Below are 11,568 nucleotides of genomic sequence, written 5' to 3'. Positions count from 1 at the left end.
TGAAGAACAAAAGGACAGCAACTTGTCTGTTCCCCTTTCCCCAATTCCCCAGCACTGTTCCCATCCCCCCAATTCCCCAATAAAAATCTTTTAAAAAAAAAGGAAGTAAAAGGATAGAAAACACACCATGTACACACTAACAATAACAACATTTTCATGGTTATATTAATATTGGACAAAGTAGTCTTTAAGGCAAGAAGTATTATGGGAGATACAGGGGCAGAGTTCATAATGATGAAAGGGTCAATTCAAAAGGAAGACAATTGTCCTCATACTATGAGGTAGATACCAATTTTTTTCTTCCAATTTTTACAGATGAGGAATTTAAGTCACAGAAACATTACAGGACCTACACAGATAGTAAATAATGTATCCAGTACAAGTTTGTGCTTTTAAATACAATACAGTATTTTTGGGGGCACAAAACCCAGATAGATCATTTGTCTTCATGATTGAAATTAAATGACTGTAGTACCTGAGGAACAATGCCACTTTTCTACATTTCTTCAGCAAAGCAGGATGATGTCCCCACAAAGGCATTAATTAGTGAAATTTAAACTTCAGAATGAGGCCTTGTTACCGTATTTCCCCATGTATAAGACGCTCCTATGTATAAGACACACCTTAATTTGGGGGCCCGAAATTTGAAAAAAAAATGTATTACATAAAGTTTTTTAACTCAAGTTTTATTCATCATAAAATTCATACAACTCCTCATCACTATCAGAACTCCCAACCATTAGCTTGTCCTCATCTGTGTCTGATGACGAATCACCCAGTTGCCCTTTGCTCTTCAATCCATATCTTTAATTCCCTCTCTAAATCTGGCCATTTTGCTGACTTGCCTCTCATGGCCTTCTTCTGCCATGGTGTTTTCAGTAGGATTTCTTCTTCCCATAGCCAGACTCGGATTGTTTTCTCAGTTGGAGGAAGACCAAACTTACGTTCAGCAGCACAATTTCCATTCACTTTTGCAAACTGGATCACTTTTAACTTGAATTCAGCACTGTACGAAAATCTTTTCTGAGCCATTTCTGGGCAGAACGTGGCAAAACGTAACCTACTGTAATATACCAGTAACAAGTGCGAAACAATGAGCGCAAAGACAACAAGCACAAAAAAGCGGGAAATGCAAGTAAAACAATCTACAACCATTGTATAAGACGCATCCAGTTTTTATACCCCCAATTTTTAGAAACATGGTGCATCTTATACATGGGGAAATACGGTATGTCATTTCAGTTGTGAAGGTAATAGAAAAACGTTCTGTGATACCATACCCTAAGCACAAAGGTGCATTCAGCACAGCTGTGGTCTAGGAGCCTCACAGAACACTTCAAGCTACTTCCAAAAATCAAGTTAAAATCATCCCTTTTTAGATTGCTGTAAAACAAAATGGAAACTTTTTTTTCCATTACTACTCAAACTGCTTCAACAAAGCAAGTCCTGTATTCCTGAGGGGAAGTATAGGAAGGATATACGTGAAATTTAATTTTGTTAGAAAAGTAAATAAAAAAGAAATTTCCACTAAGTCATATTCCTCTGTTCTCTGGGAAAAATATTTTCAGTGTCTGACTCGCCTGAAAAAAGGCTCTGGACAGACCAGTAAACCATTAATCTGAAGGGATCCATTTGTCCCTTGGAATAATTTTTCTACTTTTAAAAATGTTATTAGTTATTTTATTATAAAACTAATACGTACTGGAAAGGGAAAAATATTGGGTTGTCGGAAAAGTCACGACATATTTTTTCTATGGTTTTTGTTGCAAAACTGCGTCATGACTTTTCTGACAACCTAATAGTAAAGTGTAATGTGGAGAACCTTGGGAAATACCACTTAACCAAGTGATCAAGGTTATCAGTAGTGATAAGTCATGTTGATATCATGTACTCCCAATATGATGTAAAGAGGACACATCATTTCTATTTTTTTTTACAAAAACTCATAACCCTAGTCTAATCATGATAAAAAATATCAGATAAACACACATTGAGGGACATTCTACAAAATACCTGACCAGTACTCCTCAAAATTGTCAAGATCATTAAAAACAAGTAAAGAAACTGTCACAGACCAGAGCAGACTAACAAGACATGACAACTAAATGCAATGTGTTATACTGGATTGGATCCAGGAAATAAAAAATGGAATCAATGGAAAAACTGGTAAAATATGATTAAAGTCTGGAGATTAGTTAATAATGTACCAATATTGGTTTCTTAGTTTTGACAAATATGCCATGGTAATGTAAGATGATAAAACATTAAGATAAACTGAAACTATGTACTACTTTTGCAACTTCTCTATAAATCTCAAATTATTCCAAATAGAAAAGTTTATTTAAAAATGTAATGTGTGATTGTGATGGAAAGAAAAAAAATAAATGAAAGAAATAATTAAAAAGGGAAAGAAAGAAATGGAAGGAAGGAAATAATAAATGTAAAAAGTAAATATATTTTTTTAATTCTCCAGAGGTAAAGTGTTATTAAAAAGTTTTTTTGTTTCTACCTTTTTTTTTTCTTAGCTGAGCCATCCTGCCACCTGTTGGCAGCTTAGCGGCAGCACCTCAGCCGGGAAGAGCACAATGATACCAACATGGGCCAGTGAAGCGAAGCGACGTCCTCCACAACTAGACTGAGGAACAAAAAGACGGCAACTTGTCTGTTCCCCTTCCCCGATTCCCCAATGCTGTTCCCCTCCCCCAAGTCCCCAATAAAATCTTTAAAAAAAAAGTGATTTTGTGTGTGTATAATTCCAGACTTTTCTTGTATACATTAAGGCATATTCAAATGTATATTTTTTTTCACAGAGAAAAGACACTATTTATGCATGTCTTACAACTTGATTTTTCACAACATATAATAGCTCTAGTTCCACTAATTCACACATACATTTAGTCAGCAAATACATAGTGACTGAGAATTATTCAGAAAGGAAGAGTATGTGAACATGGCCTTACTAAGCATTTCCTGAAGGCATTATTCTGCAAGTCATAAGAGGTATTAAAAAGGAAAGAGGGAAGTGGAGTACATGGCAAGTAAATTTTAAGGCTACTCTCTGACTTGAAATTTTTAAAAGGAATTAATCTTTGTCTAGAGAGAGAGGAATAGATGTCATTTGATATGCCCAGATTGCTTGGGTATGAAGACACTTCTACAGCCCAGTGCCTAGTCATTTCAAATGAAAAATTAGATCTGTTATTGGGCAGTTAAATTGGGAAACAAATTGGGCTTCTTGTGGATCATGAGGGATGAAGAACTGAGGATGTTTTAAGGGAGCCATCCCTATGCCAGCAGCACCAAGGGGAGAAGCATATAAATTCTGACGGGGACATGCTACTGAGATACAGCATGAGTGGCATACACCATATGGAAATGAGAAGGAAGAGGATTAAAACCCTAAAGTAATTCATATTCTCCAGGGAAAGTAAATCTTCAGTTAGAAAGACTAAATATTTTTACACTCATGATTTGGGAGTGTTGGGAGCTAGAGGAATGTGCAAAATACAGCAGTCCGCCTTTATCCACCGTTTCTCTTTCTGCAGTTTCATTTACCTGCGGTTAACCACAGTCCGAAAACATTAAATGGAAAATTCCAGAAATAAACAATTCATAAGTTTTAAATTGCATGCTGAAAGCTCCTGCCATTTGGCTCCATCCCACCCAAGATGTGAGTCATCCCTTTGTCCAGTGTCTCCCCACTATACACGCTCCCTGCCCATTAGTCATTTGGTAGCCATCTCTGTTATCAGATGAATTGTCTAGGTATCACAGTGCTTATGTTCAAGTAACCCTAATTCTCCTTAATAATGGCCCCTAAGCACAAGAGTAGTGATGCTGGCAATTCAGAAGCTGTAAAATTATTTGTTTAAGTGAAAAGGTATGCATGTATCAGAAAAACATAGGTTCAGTAACTATCTGCAATTTCAGGCATCTGCTGGGGGTCTTGGAAGAAATTCCTGTCATATAAGCGGGGACTACTGTACACTTCTTTATACTTAGAGTGTGGGAAAAGGGACATCTGCCTACGGTTTAAGGCTGGAGATACTGTTTAAAAATAGTCAAAAAAGGGAGCAACTGAAAAAGAAAGATTAGATTCACCTCAGACTGGTGAAGGAAGGGACTATCCTGATAGAGACACAGCTAAAGCTCTAGTTTTCCACACAAGGACAGCTTTCTTGCTCCTTCCCATGGTGCACATGATATGGAAAGGAGAGAAAGAAAAGGCTAAAATCCTAATTCAGCAAGAAGAGGAAACCTAGAACAAATTAGGTGACTATAGAGACTAGTGTAAACGATGAAAAGTCCGGTGAAAAACAAAGTGGGTGGTCTCTTGTAATTCTTCAAAGGGAAAACAACTGGACAAAAGGGTACCATGGAAACCGTGAAACAAACTGGCCTTTTATACTTTGATAGATATGGAGGGATGAGCACATGTAAAAAGACCATGACCATGAAATCCCATTTGCATTTTTTCTTTTTTTAATTTTTCAGTTACAGTTGACATTCAATACTATTGTATATCAGCTTCAGGTGTACAGCATAGGGGTTAGACATTTATATAATTTATGCAGTGATCTCCCTACTAGTCTAGTACCCATCTGGCACTATACATAGTTGTTGCAACATTATTGACTCTATTCTTTATGCTGTACTTTACATCCCCATGACTATTTTGTAACGACCAATTTGTACTTGTTAATCTCTTCACCTTATTCACCCAGCCCCCCAAACCACCTTCCCTCTGGCAACCATCAGTGTGTTCTCTGTATCTATGAGTGTGTTTCTGTTTTGTTTGTTCATTTATTTTGTTCTTTAGATTCCGCATATAAGTGAAATCATATGGTACTTGTCTTTCTCTGTCTGACTTATTTCAGTTAGCATAAGACCCTATTGGGCCATCCATGTTGTCACAAATGGTAAGATTTCATTTTTTATGGCCAAGTAATATTCCATTGCATATATGTACCACATCTTCTTTATTCAGTTGTCTATTCATGGGCACTTGGATTGCTGCCATATCTTGGCCATCTATATTTTTCTTAATCATAGTGGTCATTTGCTGGTTTTAGCCACCTAGCATCCATTCCCCTATCCTTGTGGTAACAGTATCCTGATTTTCATCCAGGTTGCCATCCCTTCTTCCCCAAAAGAGACCATGGAGGGGAAAATGATTTCACTCTTAAATTCAGGTCTATATCCTAATTTACTCAAGCTAATTTGGTCTAAGGAGACCAACACGTGATTGTTGGGGGCTTCTGTGTAAGAAACTTCCTTGGTTCTTGGTGAAAGCTATCTGAAGGAGATGCCTACTTCCTCTAGATATGAATGAAAAAGCAAAGCCTCCAGAAGTCATTTTGTTACCACATGGATAGCTGTCCCACAAACGAAGTGAGCGTCAATGAAGGCAGAAAATAAAGAAGAGAAAACACTGGTGCTGTCATTGAGTTGTTTAATTAAGCCTCACTTGAAACCTTTTTGGTTGTAAGAGACAATAAATTCTCTTCATTATTCAAGTTAGTTTTTTCAGTTTATATGAAGCTGAAAGAGTCTGAACTTCATACGTCGATGTTGAAGAACATCTAGAAAAGGTTGGAAAATGACTGGGGAATATGTATTTTGTGTACAGAAGACTACACAAATCTGAACTATTTTAAGTCTGCAATTTCCTGAAAGGTTAGTAGAAACATTACCAGTCATATGCCTGATCCAGATAAAATGCAAATGGTGGATTAGCCAGTATTTTAGGCAGCATTCCAGCACCTAAAGAGGTAGAATGTCTGGATCATATGATAAGTATATGTTTACCTTTTTCAGGAATTTCCAGTTTTCCAAAATAGCTCACATTTCTACCAGCAATGTATGAGACTTCCACATGCTGTGCATTCTCACCAACACTTGGTATTGTCAGTCCTTTCAATTATAGGCATCCTAGTGGGTTTGAAATGGTATTTCACTGTGATTTTAACTAGCATTTCCTAAACAACTAATGATGTTGAATATCTTTTCATGTGATTATTTCCCATCTGTATTTTGGTTTGACTACAACATTGAAGCCTTAAATAATGTAATTAATATAATTCAGATTTGTGTAGTCTTCTGTACACAAAATACACATATTATTAATTTGATTTGACTACAAAACCATCTTCCCACTCATATCCACAGTTCTGTTCTCCATCATTAGAGTTTTGTCTTCTCTGGAATGTAATATGAATGGAAGCATAAAGTATGTAACCTTTACAAAATGGCTTCTTTTACTCAGCATAAGCCTGTGAGATTTACCCAAGTTGCTGCATATATCAATAACTTGTCCCTTTTTATTAATGAATAGTATTTAGTTGTATGGGTTACACTGTTTATTTATCCATTTAGCCACTTTAAGGACTTGGGTTGTTTGCAGTTTTTTTGGCGATTATAATAAGAGCTGCCATAAACATTCATGTACAGGTTTTACAGTGAACATCAATTTATCACCTCTCTAGAGTAAATACCTAGGAGTGGAATTGTTGGGTATGGTAAGTGTATTTTTTAATTTATAAGAAAATGTTAGGGCCGGCCGAGTGGCTCAGTTGGTTAAGAGTGTGAGCTCTGAGCAACAGGGTCGCCGGTTCGATTCCAATGTGAGCCAGTGAGCTGCGCCCGAGCCCAGTTCTACTTCCGCATGGGATAATGGGCTACGCTCACTCACAGCTAAGCTTGAACACGGCACCTTAAGCTGAGTGGCCACGAGCTGCCGACGGGAGGCCAGATGGCGAATGGACTTGGAGCTGATCTAGCTGCGCCCTCCACAACTAAGATTGAAGGACAACAACTTGGCAGTTCCCCTTCCCCAATTCCCCAACACTGTTCCCCTCCCCCAATTCCCCAATAAAACCTTAAAAAAAGAAGAAAAAGAAAATGTTAGACTGTTTTCCAGAGTGGCTATACCATTTTGCATTCTCACCAGCAATGTATGAGAGTTCCAGTTGCTCCAAATCCTAACCAGCAGTTGGTATTATCAATTTTTTGGTCTGTGCCACCCCAATAGGTATGCAGTAGTATCATATCATGAATTTAACTTTCATTCCCCTAATGACTAATGATCCCGAGCATCTTTTATGTACTTAGTTATCATGCATATCCTCTTTGGTGAAGTATTTGTACAACTTTTTTGCCCATTTATAAAATTAGATTATTGGGTTTTTTCCTATTGTGGTTTTTGTTTTATTTTTACATTTTTTTCCAATTTATTTAAACTTAGAACAAAAACAAGGGTTCAGCATTTCTCCCAGTATTTTGTTTTGTACATTTTAATAAACTTTTAAATTTTAGACTATGTTTAGATTTGCAGAAACAAATGTAATAATAGTACAAAGAGGCCCCATATACCCCACACCTAGCTTCCCATGTCGTTACCATCTTGCATTAGTTTGGTACATTTGCTACAATTATTGAACCAATGTTGATATATTAAGTTTACTCCTTAGTTTTTACCTGAAGTCATTTTGCTGACCCAGGATCCCATCCAGGATGCACTTTATATTTAGTCACTATGTTTCCTTAAGTGCCTCTTGCCTATGACAGGTTCTTAGACTTTCCTTGTTTAAAGTGACCTTGGTGGTTTTGAGGAGTTTGTAGGATGTCCCTCAACTTGTTTTTTTTCTGATGTTCTTCTCATGATTAGATGGGATTTTGGGGAGGAAGACCACAGAGATAAAGTGCTGGTGCTATTTATTTTTTATGGATATATAATTCACATACCATAACATTTACCCTTTTAAGTGTAGAATTCAGTGATTTTTAGTATAGTCACAAAGTTGTGCAACTATCACCACTGTTTAATTCCATAGCATCTTCATTTTATATATATATATATATATATATATATATATATATATATATATTTAGTGAAATATCTATTCAAATATTTGCCCCTTTTTAAGTGGGTGTTTATATTCATATTATTAAGTTGTAAGAATTTTTATATAGTCTAGAAAGAAGTCCTTTGATGGAAATGTGTTTTGCAAATATTTTCTTCAGACTGTGGCCTGCATTTTCGTTTCATAAAAGTATATTTTTCAATGTTCTAACTTTTTTTCATGTTTTAACCTTTATATAGAATAAAACTCACCCTTTTTGGTGTAAAGTTTTACCAGTTTAGATAAATGCATGAAAGTCCTGTGAGCACCACCACAATAAAGTTTTCATGTCACATCAAAGGCACATATTATCAGCATGACTTCTCAATGTTGATGCTAATTTTATCACTTTCCTATTGAATTTTGACAATTTTTATGCATTCTCTGTATAACTTCTTTGCCAAATATGTGATTTGAAACTATTTTTGTATGAACAAAATTAAAATATTAATAAAGAAATTAAAATAGAAAAAAACAAATTCTAGAGCTTAAAACTACAATAACTGAAATTGAATAATTTACTAGAGTGAGGCAAGAGCAGATTTGAGCATGCAAAAGAAAGAATTAGTGAACTTCAAATAGGATAATTGAAATTACCAAGTTTGAGAAACAGAAAGAAAAATAAGAATGAAGAAAAATAAACAGTACCTAAGGAACCTGGGGAGACTATCAGGAAAGCCAAACTATGCATTATGGGAGTCCCAGAAGGAGACAATAGAGAAAAAAAGGCAGAAAGAACATTTGAAAAACTAGTGGTATCCAAAAACTTCCCAACTTTGATACAAAACCTGAATCTACACATCCAAGAAGCTAAAAAAAACTCTCACCAAAAAAATTCAAGGGGATCCACTCTAAGACATATTATAGTGAAATTGCTGCAAGCCTAAGACAAAGAGTGAATCTTGAAAGCAGCAAGAAAAATCTGAAAGCAGCAAGAGAGAAGCATTCATTCACATACAAGGAATCCTCAATAACATTAACAGTTGATTTCTCATCAGTAACCATAGAAGCCAGAAGGCAGTGGGAAAATATATTTAATGTGCTGAAAAAAAAACTGTCAATGAAAAATTATATATCCAACAAAACTATACTTGAAGAATGAAGGAGAAAATAACAGTAATGCAAAAGCTAAGATAATTTCTTACTGGTAAACATGTCATACAAAAAAAATCTAAAGGGTCTCCTTTAGGCAGAAATGAAAGGATACTAGACAGTAAGTCAAAATCACATTAAGAAATAAAGAATACTATTAAAGACAACTACCCATGTAAATATAAAAGCCAGTATTACTGTACTTATAGTTTGTAATGTCTCTATTTTTCCTGTTATTTAAAAGACAAATGCATAAAACAATACTTAGAAATTTACATTAATAGGCACACAGTGTATAAAGATGTGACTTGTGGCAATAATAATATAAAGAGAAGAGGTGCAGAAGTATAAGACATGATCACTTCCAACAAAGAAGAAAAGTGTTTTCTCCAAAGCATCAGTTTTTATATGGATGAATAATAGTTCCTAAAAACCTCATTAAAATTTAATTACATGCTCATTACCTGTCTGCAAAGAGAGCTAGAAAAATGTGTACCTGATGGTTTGACCTCTATGTAATTGATGATACCTCCCACAGCAAGGGATGGAAATAGTGATTGTTTGGTAAGAAACTGAAATAGTCTGCTACAAACTTCTAGTAAAAAATGATTCATAAAGTATTTCCAGATGAAGTTTTTAAAGTTATTTACAGTTAATTATAATGAATTAGTCTTACACTTAAACTTTCATGGCTAGATTGCAACTATCTCCAGTGCTATCTGTAGCTGCCAAAGTATAGAACACTTTTCTGAATGAGAAATAGACGCTTGAGGCTGGGTCAACTCTATTGTCATGGCAATTTGTCAATGTTCCAACTAGGAATCAGACATGGAGGAAAGGAAAATGGACAAAAATGCAAGCTAAAATAGCTGATTAAAGGAAAAACCAAAGGCCTCCCAGGAGAAACTATATAAACTATCACAACAGGAATAAATATTTTGCTTGAAGAATAGCATACTTGAGTACCGATTAATGGTATATTACATTGTACCTTCTGCAAGGGCAATGAAAACAGTTGGTTATACCTCAAGAAGGCTATTCCCATGGTTTTGAGAGTTTTAAATGATGACATTAGCCATTTGGGGAAGGAAAGAACTATAGACATAGGATCTAGTTTGGGGCTGAAGATGATTAAGGGCACCAGAGTCAAATGTGATACCTCTACTCTCTGCATTCAATGAAGAATGCTGCCAGCACAGTAACTTCCCTAGACACCATTTAAAGCTAAATACTCTTGGAGTTGGTAAATGTAGCCTCCTTACTGTGCCCCAAATATCCAAATGGACCAGGATAAAATGCATTCCCAAAGAGACAAATATTACTATTAGCCAATCAGCCCGGTGCCCAGAATCCAAAAGAATGTGCAGGACAGGGTTCCTCTTGTGGGAGAGCTGGAAGTAGCTTCTCCACACTATGCAGCTCATTCTGCCTACTCCACCACAGATGCGTTGAACTTTTGTCTTGATTCTTGGAGCCCCCATGTAGTCACCTTCCTCCTAGAAAACATCATCCCTCATTCCTCCACAGGCCCCTTCTGCTCTTAAACCTCTCTGCCTTCCTCTTCTGAGTCCCTACATTTTGTTTGCTTCAGTCTTTGACCCAGGTTATTTGTCATTTGTTCCACCTAGTTCTTTCATGGAAGATGATAGGTCTTTAAATCCATGTGGATGGAGGTTGGGATGAAGGAAAACCACCCCCATCAGTCTGGCATTTGAACATCTCTCCTATGAGTTATGCTGAGAGTCCCAGTCTCTTCAGTCTGTTTACAATTGCATTTCAAATAGCCCCCTTATATTATCCTAATTTATGTGTATTTGTGTCCATAACCCCACCTAACTATCACACCATTCTAAGAAAGATCAATTAATCAAGAGACCTCAAAGAGTTTATTATGGTGAAATTATAATGTGAAATTTATGCTGGCTGCAGGTAGTGTAATGAGCTCTCTGTCCACCCTCTACCCTCAACATATCAGTATCCATTTGCCTTCATCATAAACTATGAAACGTTTTTTGTTTGTTTGTTTGTTTGTTTGTTTGTTTGTTTGTTTTAAATCTTGGGGAGAGGAACCGAAAAAGATGAAGAGGATGGAAGTAATTATATAGGATGTGTCTTGAGTGACCTCTTGTGGTTAGAAAAGGGTGAGCGAGCTAGAAATTGCAGGGAGCATTCAAGAAAGGCCCTGAAACTCTGGGCACAAGCAAATCTGCTTTAGAACCCAGGCAACACAGTATAACACAGAGTAGGGAGGTCCTTTCCCTTGTCTCTTCAACAGACTTAGAACAGGTCTGATAACTCAAAGAATAGGCATTTTGGAAGCATCCAGAGAGGGTCTACCTGATGCTACAGGTGTGTCAGTGGTGATGCTTTCCTGAGAAGCTTTGCAGGAAGCAGATGTAGACAAGTGAGATCCAGAATAGGAGGAAAGAACAGAGTAGATGCTGAGTGGAAACCACAACCAATACATTAATTTGTAGTCACACATGAGGCATCCCATTGCTAGTTTCCCAGCAGACATTTGTATTGTGTACAGATACACAAACACACATATTCATAAAAAAATGTATTGACTGCA

The sequence above is a fragment of the Hipposideros armiger genome, unplaced genomic scaffold (genome assembly GCF_001890085.2).
Source record: "Hipposideros armiger isolate ML-2016 unplaced genomic scaffold, ASM189008v1 scaffold_350, whole genome shotgun sequence".
In the NCBI taxonomy this organism is placed as follows: Eukaryota; Metazoa; Chordata; class Mammalia; order Chiroptera; family Hipposideridae; genus Hipposideros; species Hipposideros armiger.
Note: the sequence above shows the minus strand (reverse complement) of the source record.